The sequence below is a fragment of the Acomys minous genome, assembly GCF_964271855.1.
Source record: "Acomys minous genome assembly, chromosome: 17".
Lineage (NCBI taxonomy): Eukaryota > Metazoa > Chordata > Mammalia > Rodentia > Muridae > Acomys > Acomys minous.
The window spans coordinates 12,141,556-12,158,332 of NC_140500.1; the positions used below are offsets into that span (position 1 = coordinate 12,141,556).

General features: G+C 44.0%; 1 long non-coding RNA gene across 1 annotated transcript; it reads left to right on the top strand.

Moving 5' to 3' along the window:
- Window positions 1-1,773: 1,773 nt before the first annotated feature.
- Window positions 1,774-14,331, top strand: LOC311588190. The gene is made up of 3 exons (XR_014776105.1): window positions 1,774-1,793; window positions 7,629-7,717; window positions 13,926-14,331. It is a non-coding gene; the product is annotated as an uncharacterized lncRNA (long non-coding RNA).
- The last annotated feature ends 2,446 nt before the right edge of the window (window positions 14,332-16,777 follow it).

The following is a 16,777-nucleotide window of genomic DNA, read 5'->3' on the forward strand; positions in this document are numbered from 1 at the left end:
ATTGAGTAATAGAAAAAAAACTTCATAATAATTTCATAAGAAGCAGTAGTTATGAATTTCTACAGTCAGATGGAGCATGTTGCTTGAATACGTCAATGTCCTGGGAGCGTCAAGAATAGTATGTGTTGTGAGGACCATGCTGGGAGCAGTCTGACTGTCCATCAATACTGGCCAGTCCAGTTTGTGGGTATGGGAACCAACTGTGGTCAGAGAGATGCCTTTCTCAGCACAGCTTGAGCTTGGGGACTTTTAGACAGTGAGGAAATGAAGAAAGGACAGTGACACAGGCACACTATGGAAAAGGAGGGTCAGGTGGGTTGTAAAAGTAACTTTTATTCACCTGTTTCAATTGTTGTCTGGGAGGCTTACTGCCTCTGTGCAATCTAACCAAGGCCTAGAATGTTTTTATCATCTGAGACTTAGTGCCTAATAAATTCACTCTTTCTTGTTCTTACTGAGCTCCGGGCTGGCTGGTTCAACTCAGCTGTTCTCGCTCTAACTCCTCTCCCTGCTGACTTATTCAATCTGGCTTCTCTCTTGGCCCCTGATTTACTCTGCTTAGCCTCAAACTAATTCAGCAATGTGCTCTAACCTCCTGGCTTGTTTTGTTCTCTGGCTCATTCGGTCTTCACTTGAGTTCTCTCTCTGCAACCATCTCTCTATTACTGTCCTGGTAAAACTTCCTCTTCTCTCTCTCCATTGCCCCATAAGTAGCCTCTCTTTCCACTCTATTCTCTTGAGAACTGGACATATCCTATTCTGTCAAATCTCTGATTCATCACTTTCTTTTTCTGCCACTCAATTAAACATCACTTTCAAATATGGGTGCTTCCTTTTATGAAGTAACTTTACCTTCATTGTTTGGGATTAAAGGTGTGTACCACCACACCAAGACCTAGGCTTTTCTTTATCTGAAATTTGCTCTATGCCAGGCTGGCCTTGAACTCAGATCTGCTTGCCTCTGTTTACTAGATTAAAGGCGTGTTTGTATTCCAGCTAATCACACAGACCTAGAAGGTCTTTGGATGTGATCTCTTGCCAGTGCAGCCATGTTCTGAATTAAAATTCCTCTACAGCGGGTTATGAGCAATTTGACGGAGCCACACCTACCACTGACTGGTGACTGAAATGGAGGAATGAGCTAATTGCAAGATGAAGTTATAAATAAATGCAGGTTTATTGGAAGCAGCTCTTGGCTTGCCAGGAGAAAGAGAGGGAGAGGGGAAAGGGGAGAGAAGGAGGAGAAGGAGAGGAGCAGGAGAGATACAGAAAGAGAGAGGAGAGATGGGGGAGGGGAAACCGAAATGTCTGGATTAGATAGTGAAGAGCTTCTGGAGGAAGCAGGGAAGCGAGGAAGCCCAGCCCCTCGGCTAGGGAGTTCAGAATGGAGGGCAGGGTATGCCAGCCACTCCCTGCAGCAGTAGGAACCAAGGGACTCCTGAAATCAAACATCCCAGCCTTTTGATTTCTCAATAAGAAATGGAGAAGGGGCCAACTAATCATCTTTGGCTGCTTCCTGCTGACATTAAGGGTGTTGATATTGGTGGTGGTGGCGGGGGTAGGGAAGGCTGGAACTTTGGCCAAGTCCGGGAAGAGCAGGCTGTTCTATTTGCTGTTTAGAATCTGTGAGACCGTCTGAAGTCAGAAAACTGAAGGCCCAACTGGAGCAGTGTGTGAGGTTTAGGCAGGAGTACCTACATTCTGGATGCAGCTCTTGAAACACCCGAACCTGGCAGGATGCTGGGACATACAGGGAACACACTTCTCACAGGACAAACGGACCCCAGACCCAGGTAAGTTCTATCAATCAACAGCCTGTTTGGCTGAGGGTAGGATCTAGTCCCCTTTCCCTGGCCCAATAAACCTGCATTTATATATAACCTCGTCTTGCAATTGGCTCATTCCTCCATTTCAATCATCTGGAACTCCAGTATGTTAATTATGTTCAACACAAAAAGAGGATTTAAGCTAGCCTCAGTAGGAGGTCTCTGCCGACCAGACTTTTCAGGCTCTTGTCATCTGGGAGGAGGAAGCTGCCTGCAGTTGCTAGTTTTGTACACACTGATCAGTCATCCTTAAACACTCACGCTTGTTACCAGAGGAAGAAGGCTTTGCCAATTCCCACCCCGACCCATATGGAGAAAGGCTTTGCCAATTTCTTATGGGCCTGGGCACTGGTCCTTGTCATAGCTGTGCCTGTGTCAACAATGCAAGTTCACTTAGGGCTTTCTCCTCTTCTTCCAGAGAGACATGGGGCGTTTGGAAAAGGTGTCCTCCCCTAATAGGAGAGAGACTGCTGGAGAGAACAGCTCTTTCCACACCTCTTTGTGCTAAGGAAAGATCCACAGGCTGTGGTGAAAGCGCTTTAGCCACCTTGCCACCATCAAACCAGCAGAGGACAGAGGTGGAAGACATTCTCCTCCCTTTTTAAGGTAGACCTCATGCCTCAAGCCTGGCCTCACAGGATGCGGTCAAGGACGGTCATAAACTTCACATCCCCCTGCCTCCACCTCCTACCTCTGGCACCATACTTAGTTTATGAGGTGCAAAGATCTAAGCTAGTGCTTCTGCACTGTAAGTCAGCAAATACCAGCTGCGCTACACCCCAGTCCCATGATTCCCCTGATTTCTGAAGTGGCTCCCTCCAGCCTTCCTTTTGGGTGAAATAACTACATGACTCACTGGATTAAGCAACTGTAATAAGGGCTTGTGATGTAGAGGTATCCTAAAGTGATTTAATCATTCTGTAAGCCACCTACACAAGGTTAGAAAGACTGGTGTTTGACTCTTATCTCTGTAAGTGGTGTGTGTGTGTGTGTGTGTGTGTGTGTGTGTGTGTGTGTGTGTGAGAGAGAGAGAGAGAGAGAGAGAGAGAGAGAGAGAGAGAGAGGCCTATGTCCAGTGTCTTCATCACTTGCTCACCTCCTTTTTTTTTTTTTTTTTTTTTTTTGAGACAGTCTTTCACTGAATCTGGACCTCACTGATTGGCTAGACTGGGTGAACAGCAAACCCCTAAGATCCTCCTGCCTCTAGGGTTACAGGCTGTGCCACTACACCCGTGTGTGTGTGTGTGTGTGTGTGTGTGTGTGTGTGTGTGTGTGTGTGTGTGTGTTTGAGTGTATGTCTGTACACCACATACATACAGGAAGTCAGTAGAGGTCAGAAGAGGGCTTGACCGGAACTATAGTTACAGGCCATTGTGAGCAGCCATGTAGGTGCTGGGAACTGAACTCTGGACCTCTGGTAGAGCAGTAAATGCTCTCAACTGCTCAGCCATCTCTTCAGCTCCAACCCTGCTTTTTTTTTTTTTTCAGAATGGTTTCTGAGGATCTAAACATAGGCACTCATATTACATAGCCATCACTTTACTATAGCTTAAACCCTCTCCCTAGCCTTGTATAGCCGGATTTAAGTCCATCCCTTTTGGTTCCAATAGATGACAAGATATTTTGCTTGTATAATTAAAGCCAGATAATTCTTAAAGACTCTTTTAGACTTTAGGGAGGAGCCATTATCTGGTCAGAACGTTTAATCTCAAACACTCAAGCAATGGAGACTAAGGAGATGCAGGGTTTGCTGAAGGATGAATCAGACCATGGGGGGGGGGGAGAAATGAGGAATTAAATGCCTTGGGGGCATAGGAACAGCCATTGCAAGGGGCTCTAGCCTTGAGGGGGAGGAAAGGAAACAAGTGTGGGCACTAAAAGGTGAGCTTTTGAGGAAAGCGGCAGACTTATTGAAGGCCAGTTCTGCCTTGAGCTTTCTTTAGACCCAGTCACAAGAGAAGACACTAGGAGAGGCCTCGTGGCCTTGTTGATTTTCACATTATTCCTCAATCTGGCTTTGGAAATAAATAATTCCCAGCCTCCTACCTGTGCAAATCAGTGTAAATCATTTCTCTCCCTCCCTAAGATTCTGCTTCCTCAGTGAGGATGAAGACAGTAGCTTTCAATTGCACAGAGTTTGTGGGATTACAGGACACAAACCTGAACTTATACGTATTAATTCTCTCCCAGGGACACAGTACCCTCCAATCCACTGCTGTTCAAGTAATGTTAAGTGAAAACCCTGTGGCAGTGGTAACACAGTAGTCAACAATGTAACCCGTGTTCTAGGAGAGGAAGACAAAAAAAATGTGCTTATTAAAAATGAATGATCAGCTTTAGTTAGAAAGAACTGGATTCCTGGTGTTTGGGAACTTACATGAAATAGAGAAATAAACAAAAATTGGAAGAGGTTTACTAGAAAAACTGCTGAATGTTAATGTACAGTAAGCTTTGTTTTGTTCTGTTGGGACTTTCTTTTTTGAACAGCCATTTTCCTTGATAAAAATGGACCTGGGGCTGTGAGCTGCTTATGGACTTTGTTGAAGAAAAAACAAGCAGCTGGGGGGACAGCGCAGTGGTAGAACACAGATCTGATAGACACCAGGACACAGGTTTAATGCCCAACACCAGAAACTAACAAATAACCGCACACATGAAGCAGAGATGCAGAGGTTTTATATGTAAGCCTTGTTAGGACAATACTCAGAAAAATCTCCGGGATGAAGAAGAAAAGGGAAAAAAAAACCCATATTGTTTGGGAGCTGACCTGAGACTAAGTAAAAATACTCTCTAAGTCACAGAAACAAACAAATAACCACATGACAATGGGGAGAGAAACTAGGAAGGCACAGCCAGAGTAGAAGCCAAAGGGGTTGATACAGGTGAGGAAAGGAAGATGAAGCATCTCCCATGATGCTTAGGAGCCCTGAAAGTGAGAATGAAATGGGAGCTGAGCATGCTTCCAGCCAACTGGGTACTCTGGCTGCAGCGCATCTCAGTGCAAACTCTGGGGGATGACAAAGGAGGTCACCAGCAGCCACTATTCACACTAAAAAGACTGAGGATTGCTTTCTGTTCCCACCAGCTTCCTTTCCAAGAGACTTAGCATCCATGCTTGTGCGCATGCATCTTTTAGGCTGATAGGAATCATAGGATACACTAATTAACGGCCATGTCTAAAATGTTTAGTTTTCATGACAAATGTTACTGTTTGTGTTTTTTATCTCTGGCCTACGTGCTTTTGCTGCAAGTCAACTTTTGAGAACAGAGCACATCCGAAAGGATATAGTTTGTTTGGAACTTTCAAAACATCTGGAAATTTACTCTGGCGAATAGAATCAAGTCCATTAACAAAACAGATGTTTTCCACTGTGGCGGGAAAACAGGACTTTTTTTTTTTTTTAAATATGTGTTTCATATGGTCCAAATACACTTTAGAAAACATTACACCTCTTAAAGGGTCTGGGGACCACAGTGCTCTTGGGGACTCTGCCAATAACAGTGTGGCCATGGCCACTTGGGTGTTTGAACATGAATATTTTCTAATGATCTTTTTTTATTTAGCATGAGAAAAACATGTTTGAAAGTCTAGGGTGTCTTTGCAAGCTCTCAGTTAAAGCGCTGAAGTTGTATTAGAATCAGTTGGTGATTTGGCAAGACTCTGGAGTCCTGAGTTAGAAGACAGCGAGTCAGAACAGAATAGAATATCCTGAGGGCCACTGTGGCTCATTTTGCACAGAAAAAAAAAAAAGCTTTATTCCCACTGACAATTTGGAAAGAGTCTCAGAGGTCCTAGGAGACAAGTGTTGTCAAAAACCCAGAGAGCACTGTGTCCCAGCAACACAGCAAATAAATCCATTCAAAGTTCGTTGAAGGGAAATTTCCCTTTTACGAGTGAATGTCCCACAAATTTAACTACTAGGCTGTATAGGCCACATGTTCAAGGTTATTTCTTCAGCTCCTTTTGCAAAGCAGGCAAACTTGTTAAGAGGCAATCTCATTGTATTGCCCAGGCTAGCCCCAAACTCCTGGAATCACCTGGCCTTTGTACTTCAGCCTTCCAAAGTGGCATGCATGCATCACTGCCCCTGGCTTAAATCCATCCCAGTGCCAATAGACAGAGGCACCTGCATTAACCATTTGCCAAGAGTTTAAAGCTAAAATATTCCACAGCCAGCTCTGCTGCCATACACCTACCATCCTAGCACTCAACAAGGCAGAGGCAGGCACATCAAGGAGTTCAAGGTCCTTCTCAGGCTAATAACAATTTTGAGGTAAGTGGGGCTTATGTGGAGACCATGTCTTAAAAATAAAAAAATAAAAAAAGGTCTACATTCAACAGAACAACTTTCCTGGAAATTAGAGTCTTTTACAACAGAACATTTTTACAGTTTAGAAGTTAGTGGGATTTCTTTTTTTTTTTTCTGCATTCTTTTAACCAAGAAAAATAGAAATGCAGAATGATTTTGCTATTGCAACAAGTAATGTAAAAATAATTTGTCCAAGAGTGAAATGAAGGGACACTCAGCTTGATTAAGTGGATTGAATTAGCACGGGCTCATAAAGGTTGTCAATATTTTAAAACATTGTCTAACTAGAGAAAAGTCTATAGATTTCTCACATCATTACAGAGTACAAAAATTCATAGTTTCAAAGCACGTCCTGAAGACATGAGGGACACCAATCCTTGTCTGAGTATGAGACATTGGGACTTCTGTTTCTAGTCAAGTGTTATTTGCTGGCAGAAGAAGTTTCTGGTCTATTTATTTATTTATTGGTTTTTTGAGACAGGGTTTCTCTATGTAGCCTTAGCTGTCCTGGACTTGCTTTGTAGACCAGGCTGGCCTCGAACTCATAGCGATCCGCCTGCCTTTGCCTCCCGAGTGCTGGGATTAAAGGCGTGCGCCACCACGCCCGGCTCTGGGCTCTTTATAATGAGTGCTAGTCTGATGCGGAAGACAGCATTGTCGTTCTGTGTACTCAGCTCACCTCAGCCTGGTACATACACCTGCCCAAATACCCACTACTATGAATGCTGGGATGTGGATGCAGAAATTATGGGATAGAGATGATTATTGACACTTGGCAGACACATCTTATTTTCCACTTCTTCTTAGCCAGTTTATGACACCATCGCCATTTCTGCTCATCCTCAGACTTGTGTGAAGCTAGCTCATCAGGAATTTTAGAAAGAACATCTTTGAACCCAAAGCATTTTAATTATCACCCCGCTGTGGGGAATTGTGAGCTAGAAAGATACCATAGTTTAGAGGAGAAAATAAAGATCTTTCCACAAAGATTATTTGCATTTGTCTGGGAGATAATTCTATTCATCTTTGCACTGAGCACTTCCCAGAATAGAAATGAATACGCAGCAAAGACTGGCTAAGTCCAGAGCTTTCTAATTCCTTCTGAGACACATCTCCCAAGCATAACTTTGTTTTGCTTGAAGTGTTGTGAATTTCTAAAATGGGGTATGTAACAACTTTGATTAAATATGAAAATGCACCCTAAAGACAGAAAAAATGAGTTCCATGTATTTATTTAAATTTTATGTATTATTGTGTATCAGTGCCTATAGAGGTCAGAGGGCATCCTTGGGGAATTGCATTGTTGTTGTTTTTTTGTTTTTTTTTTTTTACCGGGTTCCAGTGTGTGGAACTCAGGTCATCGGGCTAGCATGACAAGCCCTTTTGCTCACTTAACCATCTCACTGGCTCTATGTCTGTATCTTTTGCACTTGATCTCATCTTTTTTATGATTACACTAAGGCTAAGTTGAAAACTCGTGTTGTGTGTACAGGAGGTGGATGGAAACGGGCAAAGGAATGAGCAAAGGAAAAGTGTGTAACTGGAGGAAGGATGCTGGGACAGGTCTGCACGGTGGCGTGGGTAAGGAAGAGACTCCGCTGTAAGGCCCAACACTGACAGGGTTCCACTGCAGATGCTCATGGGGAGGAATGGAGACCTTTAGCATGGGGAAGATTTCAGGTCAGGCTGAGGTATTTCAAGGGACCCCGGGGTGGAGAAAGCATGTCAGGAAAGACTACCAGCTACTATTTTAACTTAGGCAAAACCTCAATGGGTCATTGTGGCCTTTTTCTACTGTTATTTGCATTTAATCTTTTCCCTTCTGTAGAAAGAGGAACAGAATAGAAAGGAGCAAAGGCAACAGAGAAGGGAATAATCACAGGTGCCCTCACTCCCCTTTTCCAAAGTCTTGGGAAGGCAGAAGGATGCCATTAGGCCAAATCCCAAACAACAAACACCTCATGTTCCTGCTAAGAACTAAAAATGCCCTGGAAGACTGAGGATAAGCTTAGTGGTAGAGTGCTTGCCTAGCATGTAAGAAGTCCTGCCTTCAATGCCCATTCCTGTTCAAACAAACAAACAAACAAACAAACAAACAAACAAACAATAAATGTCCCAGCCAGGATGGGAACTGTTAAAGGCTTGTGGCTTATAAGAAAATTAGAGCCAGTAGTCCTTTGGATTTTCATTTAAATGTCCTTTTAAAAGTCAACTTACCCAATGGACAGGACATTCTCCACAGTTGTGTGGTGAGCGGGGACTGACTCTGACATGAACTCTGGGGCCCCATATTTGACCACTTTCCCTTGATGGGGAGGCCTGGTGGCACTCAGAGAAAGGATAAGCAGGCTATCAGATGAGACTTGATAGGCTGTGACCATAGGATGGGGGAGGAGGTCCCCTTCTGTCACAGACCTAGGGGAGGGGAAGAGGGTGAAAGAAGGAGGAAGGGAGGAATGGGAAGATACAAGTGAGGGGATAACACTTGAGATGTAATCTGAATAAATCAATTAAATTTAAAAAAATCACTGATAGAAAAAAAAAGTCAACTTACATATGCCCGTGGGGGCTCACAGAGACTGAAGTACCAACCAAAGAGCAGGCATGAACTGAACCTAGGCCCCCAACACATATGTAAGCAATGGGCAGCTTGGTCTTCATGTGGGTCCCTAGCAAGTGGAGCAGGAGTTGTCTCTCAGGTAGACTTGGTTGCCAGCTATCAGATCCCTTTCCCCTAGCTGGGCTGCCTTGTTTGGCCTCCATGGAAGAGGATGCTCTACATCTTAATGGGACTGAGACTGGCTGTGTCAGGGTGGGTTGGTAAGGAGGAGGCTCAGAAAGGGGGAGGGGGATAGGAGGGTGGGACCAGGAGGAGGGAGGGCAGGGGTGTTTTGGGGAAGGTAAGGTAAACAACAACAACAAGAAGAACAACAACAAGAAGTTTACGGGAATTTTACTTTAAGTGGAATCTTCTCCCTTCGCTCCACAGAGTATTTCAGAGTTGTGGAATAGTAGTAGCCTTGATGCGGAAGGAGGCTGCATCCAGCCCCCTCATTTTTCCTCAGCACTTCTAGAGTATGATGTAAATAGAGTCTCCTCACTCCTCATGCTTCACACTTGCTCACTGAAAACAGAAAACAGCTTCTGTCGCTCCTGGCGGCTTAGTTACTACTCTGTCCTTTGCCACAGCTGTCTCCATTGGCTTTCTCTACCTCTTCCCCACCGTCTGCAGAGTGGCCCTTCCACTGATGTGCCCTCGCATTAGTTATCTCACGAAGCACCACTTTGCTTCTGTGGGGTTAGATCTTTGGGAGCTTGGTGACTGGCTTTCAACCTAGACCCTCTCACTGATGGAGTGCTCCCATCTCTGTGTCTCTTTTCCACACGTATGAAAGTAGGGATGGTAAGGGCTGGAGACAGACTGCTAGTAAGCAGGCATGCAGCTCATGGCTCAATCTTCAGTGCTACATAAACCAGGCACAGTCGTGTTTGCCTGTAATCACAGCACTTGAGTGGTAGAGGTAGAGGGGATCAGAAGTTCAAAGTCATCCTCAGTGCGTTCCTTCCCAAACGAACAAAATCCCAAAGTTCGGATGTTAATAATCCTTGCTCATAGAGTCACAGTGAGAATGGAGTACACACAGACACAGACACACACACACACACACACACACACACACACACACAGACAAACACACACACACAGACACACACACACATACACGCATAGACTAACACACACACATAGACACACAGGCAGAAACACACAGAGACATGTGGAAACATGCACAGACACACACACACAATAAATAAATGTGAAAATAATTTTGCGCCCTTGACCCTGTTCTCTTGTTATCTTTGCAGGATTCTGGTAGCCAGCTCCACGTTTTCTTCTAGCCTTTTACTCGCCTTTTTTTTCCCCATGAGAATTTGAGTCTCTTCTTTGTGTGAGGACATGGGAACTCCCACACAGAGCAACACAGCACAGCGTGTTCTCAGGTGTGTGTTCTCCTGAGCTCATAGGGTTGGCTTTTCTCTTATCATACATATTAGCTGCTCTTTCTCTCCAGTGCTGCCTCCTCTGTCTTCCTGGGCCTCTGGACTTCAGTGCTCATGTTGTTTTGCCGTATTCTGTTATCTCATGGAGGTGAATGCAGCTCTATGCTGTAAGCTATGAGATCGTCCCACGTCTTCAGAGGTATTTCAACCTGCAAATGTCCAACGTGGGAGCTATTCTTTCCTGGATGCCACTTCCTCTTAGGAATCCTGGTTTGCAGCGGCAATCACCAGCACTCACCAGATCCTGACTCCGGATCAGCATCCCCTTCCCTCGTGGGCTCAAGCTCATCGGTGGCCAATACACGTGTTCTTCTCACGTGGCTTCTTCATTATCTTCCCGAGGCAAGCCTTCGTTATTTCTCTTTATTAAGCAATCTTCAAAGCCACCTCCCTTCCTGTCTCCCATTCTTCTGGGCTGAGAGGAAGATGTACATACATCTTTCCCCAACGCCTTGCTTTTCCTTACTAATTCTAGAGGGCGATACAAGTGGATTGAGATTGCTTTCTAGATCCTGGCCCAATCATTCGTTCAGTCAGTCATTTATCATTCACTCATTTGCTCCACAGCACTTGATGTGAAGCCGTGGTGTGCCGGGCACAGCTCATTTTACCTCGCTCTTGTAATTCATTCAACGTGCCTCTGCTCCTTTCCCCCCGCGAATCCTTCTTCTTCCGTATTCCGTGGCTTCTCCCATCCCTGACCCATTCCCTTGACTAACTGCCTCACGGTCTTCATAATTCATCCCCGGTTTCTCCTCACACAGTCATTCATCTAGCTCTGCCCAGCACTGGAGACATAACAGTAAACAACACTGACAAATCCCTGCTCACGTGGAATTTGCGTGAGTCAAATGGAGTCTCTATTGCTGAACAACGTGTCCAGACTGTGATGAGTGCTGTGAAAATAAAAGGCAGTGCGACACAGTGGGAGAGAGGTAGAGGGGTGTGTGTGTGTGTGTGTGTGTGTGTGTGTGTATGTGTGTGTGTGTGTGTGTGTAGGGTGGGAATACAACATAAATAGTGTGGTTAAGCAGATGAGGTAGCATTTTAGCTGTGTACGCTTCTGAAGGAAGGGTGTTTTAGAGTAAAGGAACACTCAATGCTACAAAGCTGTGGTCGAAAGTGCTGGAATCCTCTAAGGACAGTGCAGCAGCTGGACGGCATCCACACACCATAGTGTGTGTGATCCTTGTGGTGTCACCCTTGGTTTTGCAAGTGGAGTGGGGGTGGGGGCTCTTCTTTCAGTGCTTAGGTGCTACATTGTGGCTGAACAACATTGTGTACTGGTGATCGTTTATTTATGTCTAACTGCTAAACTCAGGCCCTCAGGGCAGGTGAGGATCATCTTGTTCTCCTTTTCCTGTCTCCAGGGCCTATCCCTGCACTTGGCAGATGTCTGTACCTTTGCTGAACAGGTGAGTCAGAGGCCTTTAAGATGCACAAGAAAATTCTTGAGTCACCCGATGGATTCCTAGGGCTCCCACCACTCTGGTTTCTAGAGAAGGGCTTTGGTTGTTTTTCTTTTCTTTTCTTTTCTTTTTTTTTCTTTTTTATTTTTTGGTTGTTTTTCTTGAGTTAGCACTTTGTGCTGGTTTTTTTGTTTTTGTTTTTGTTTTTTAAATACCAGCTATAGCTCCTTCTCTCTGGGGCCTTGACCCATGCATGCTCCTTGTGTCGACTTCCAGGCGTGATGCTCTGCAACTCTATATCCCTTGTGTGTAGTGGGGTAAGTGTGAGCCGTGGGCAGTGCCACTGAAGGGCTTACACATCGGAGCTGTGGGAAGGCCCATGTTGAGATTGTAATAAGTGAGGATAAATGTGTGGTATGGGGGCAATGCACAGGAGGATTTGCCAGTCCAGCAGAGAAGAAAAAGAGTGGCAACTGGCTGAGATTGTATGCAAATATCGGCCTCATGCAGCACTTTCATAAATACTTTTTATCGTCATTGCCTATTATTTTTGCATAACACTAAATCAAGTTTAGACTTCAGCTTGTTTTCTGTGACAGAAATGTCACCTGCGCATATATTAGAATAGCGCAGCTTCATAAAATGTCCTTCTTGGAAAGGACATCAGGAAGTTAGAGTTATTCTTTGTGCAGATAACAATCTTGAAAATTGGGAATTCGGATGAGAAACATGAGCAAACAAACAGCCCCTGGAGCCGTTCATTGTTATTGCAAGTGTGAGATGAGATTGCTCAGCCTATGCGTACACTGCAACTTCGGGGTTCTTGATGTAATGCTTACATAGTCTAATTTAATCTATGATTACTAAGAATTGCGTTATCTCAGAGTGAAAGTAGTGAATTTTAAGGAAAAGAAAGGTGGTAGATGAAAAATGAAGTCAGGACAAAACAGATGGGAGGCAGGACTCTGGGAGGCACACATTTTAAGGTTACAGAATGGTAGCCATCTAGGGCCTGCATGACCTAGATAGTGAACTCAGTAACTACTGAGCAGCTACACAGGTGTGTTTTGCCTGCAAGTATGTTAGCCCACCATGTGTATGCACTGTGGTGTGCACTGAAACCAGAATGTGCCACCTAAGTGTGGTGCACTGTGAAACAGAAGAGGCCATCGGGTCCACTGGAACTGGAGTTACAGATGGTTGTGAGCTGCCTTGTAGATGCCAGGAACTGAACCTGGGTCCTCTGCAAGAGCAGCAGGTGCTCTTATGTAACTGCTCATATTAACCAACATTAAGCCCCACAGGCCCAAGAACCAGGTAACTTCCTGGAATGCTGGGAATTGTAGTCTTGGGAAATAACAAAGCCTCATGGGAAAGTACAGTGGCCTACAAGTTTGTCCTTGGAGACAGACTTATAAGTCCCTGCAACACGTGGCTTGAGGCCATTCCAGCTGGGCAGTTCTGGAAGAATGGTCCTAGCCAAAGCCCATCTCTTAGTATTTAATATTTAATAAATGCTTGCTTTAAATTTGGCCCCAAATGGTAAAGTTGGTTTTCCTGGTAAATCACAGGATTAACACTTAACCACAGAGCCACCCCTCCAGCCCAATATTTGTATTTTTAAAGATTGTTATTTCATTTTTTTTTTTTTTTGGTCTTGTTTTGTTTTAGTTCCATTCGTTGGCAATGCCTAACATGACTGGCACTTGCTTGTCAACACATTTGACCTGAACTGAGGTAGCTCATGGACTCTCATTAGTTTGACTACTGTTCTGCTGTAGGAATAACGTGTTAATTACAGACCCTGCTGGGGTGTGAAGAAGACCTGGTGTCAACTTTTACAAATTCACAAGCATCTGGTGTTTTGGACAAGAGTTTGTGTACCTCAGGAGTAGTCATAAATTATAGTTAATACAGTAAGACCCTCTGTACTTCATTAGATCCATTCCTTTTCTCTCTCTTTCACACCCCCTCTCTCCCTTTCTCTCTCCCCCTCTTCATCCCAGTTCCCCCTCTCCCTTCTCCCTCCTCTCCTTCTCCCCTACCCGGTGTTGGTGTTTGAGACTTTTAAATTATTTGTAAATGGAAACTGGAGGGCAGGGTTTTGTTTGTTTGTTGTTTTGTTTTGTTTTGTTTTTGCTTTTGTTTGTCTGTTTGTTTTTTGCTCCACCAAAATTTGGACACTTACATCACATGCAGAAAAATTATCTGCGAAGCTTTTAAGGGATTTCTGGGTGATGTACTAATTTAGATATATAGATTTGCATTTGACTACCTTCCCAGCTTGTAATGGGGATTTGTGTTGCTTTGTTCCCTTTCAGGAGGATTCTGAAGTCAAGGAAGAAGAACTCGGGCTTTAACTACAGGAAACAGAGTCTGTGTTTGCAATATCAATGAGTGTACCCAACGGGAATTATTCAATAGCCCAAAGATTCTTCTAGCACAGCCAGCTTAAAGCCACAAACAAAACAAAACAAGCAACAAAACCATAATGTATTAGACATCAAGGATGGACATAAAAACTGGCTGAATAAAATTTAAAAATATGACAGGAGTTAAAAATTCAGAGACTCAATTCACAGAGGTTAATAAAATGTTAACTTTTCTCTGCCACTAAACATTGTAGATTCAGAGTTAAAAACTCAAACACTGAAGGAGCAAATTAACTGAAGGGCCGGGGATAAGGTTCAATTGCTAGAGTACTTGCTGAATATGAATGAAAGCCTGGGTTCTGTTCTCACAACTGTATGAACCAGGAGAGGCACATATCACCCTAATCCCAGAATTTACAACAGTGGTTCTCAACCTTCCTATACTGCGACCCTTTAATGCAGTTCCTCATGTTGTGGTGACCCCTCAACCACACAACTATTTCATTGCTACTTCATAACTGTAATTTCACTATTGCTATGAATGTCTAATGGAAATATCTGATATGCAGGATATTTGATATTCCACTTCTCTGAGAGGGTCATTTAGTTCCAAATGGCAGTTGACCCATGGGCAGAAAGGTCAGGAGTTCAAGGTAATCTTTGTCCACCTGCATAGTGAGTGTGAGTTCAAGGCCTCTCTGGTACAGGGATGGAGAGATGCCTAAGAAGAGGATGTACTGCTCTTACAGAGGACTAGAGTTTGAGGCTTGTCATCCATGCATGTTGGGCAGCACACAATTGCCTATAACATTAGCTCTAGGGTTCTGATGCCTTTGACCTCCTTGGGCACCTGCACTTATCCACACCCCCACCACAGATATACACATAATTAAAAAAAAAAAGATTGTATTAGTGAAAGTACCCTTTCCTCCATAAAAATACTGTCAAATGTTCAATTATATTTTTCAAACTGTTACTCATTTTTTTAGCACAATGTAATTTATGTCACAGGGTTTATTGTAAATTGTTTTTTTCACCTAACAAATATATATTTTGCTTCCCATTCAAGGCACTAATACCACCACACAATTCTTTGCAGTTATGAAATAGAATTTTATTTTATGGTTATAACAGAATCTAAAAATATGTAAGCACTTTTGAACCTTTTCCTTTTCCGTTATTTTAATTGGTGCTATTATTTCACTTTGATTCTCACCTGCTCTCTTACATAGACACATGTATGATAGGTGTGCTGGTGGGGTTTGTTGTTGTTGCTTTATTGTTTGTTTTTGTCAAGTTGGCACAGGCTAAGATCATCTGGGAAGAAGGAACCTTATTTAGAAATTGACTCCATCAGATTGGCTTGAAGGTAGCGTTCATTTTGTTTTTGTTTTTGTTTTTGTCTTGATTAATGATTGAAACGGGAGGACCATCCCTGGTGGTGGTGGTACCACGCTTCGGTAGGTGGTCCTGGGCAGCATAAGGAAGGCAGCTGACCCAGAGTCTGCAGAGCACGGCAGTAGGCAGTGTTGCTCCAAGGCTTCCTTCAGTTCCTGCTTCATGGTTCCTGCCCTGAGTTCCTTCCCTGATAGTGGACTGAGACCCTGGGGCCCCTCTGCTCCCTCCCTCCCCTCCCCCCTCAACCCCCCCTCACCCAGTTTCCTTTTGGTCATGGTGTTTATCACAGCCATCAAAGGCACACTAGACTATGAGGCAAATGGTGTTTTCAAATGGCGCCTTTCCTGTTTGGTGGGAAACACAGTACCATTTTCTCAAAAGAAAATGAATGACGTTTCCTTTATTTCTTTCTCTTTCATGTTTTTAAGGATGCTCAGGTGTTGCTGATGTGTGGATCAATAACTCTCAGGTTCAAAATTTAAATTTCTCTCAATGGTACAGAAACATGACCATTTCCGAAAGGAGTAAACGTCGTCATTAGAAATGAGCTTACATTTCAGGTTAGAAACAGTTTCCCTGAAGCTCCGTTGGGAGAGCAACGGTTTGTGCGAACATTTCGGAGGTATTCCCAGGTCACGGAGAACAGCCAGAGAGACCTTTGCAGGATGAGAGAGTCTCTGTAAATCAGAAGGTCTGACTGGATCCCTCTCACCACCAATTAGAACTACAAAGGCCCGTCTGCCTATCAGCCTTTCCCTACCTCTTGCTGTCTTTCTGCCTTAAAGTGCTCCCAACTGCATGCAGTTCTCCAAGTTTTTCCTGGCGATGCCGGCTTTAGGGACAGACACACCTGCAGCTCTTTTTAGATGATCACAACTTAACTTCCGTCGGTCTCCTGTCCCCGCCCACAGAGGCAGCCACTGCCCTGAGCTGTGTGATATTGCTCGCCAACTTCTTAACAGAGACAGGATGCCCATACGTATTTGCCTTTGCTCATTTCTAACCATGAAAGGATGTTTTTGTGTCCGTAATATGCTAACTTCCCCTGATTATATTGTAGCCGAACAGGACAGTTGCTTCTTCATGTTCCCTGTAAGAGACGTTATGCTATCTAAAAATATTAACATGCATTGCTCTTTCTTGTGGTTCTAACTAGTTTTGATGAGTTTTGGGGTGGTGGTGGTGGTGGTGGTGGTGGTGGTGGTGGTGGTGGTGTGTGTGTGTGTGTGTGTGTGTGTGTGTGTTTGTGTGCGTTTTCTTTCCTTTTCTTTTTTCTTTTTTTTTCTTTTTCTTTTTTTTTTTTTTTTTACATATTATCACTATTTTGAGAGTCTTACTGTTTGACCTAGAACTGGCTATGTAGACTAGACTGGCCTCAGATTTAAAGAGATTCACCTACCCCA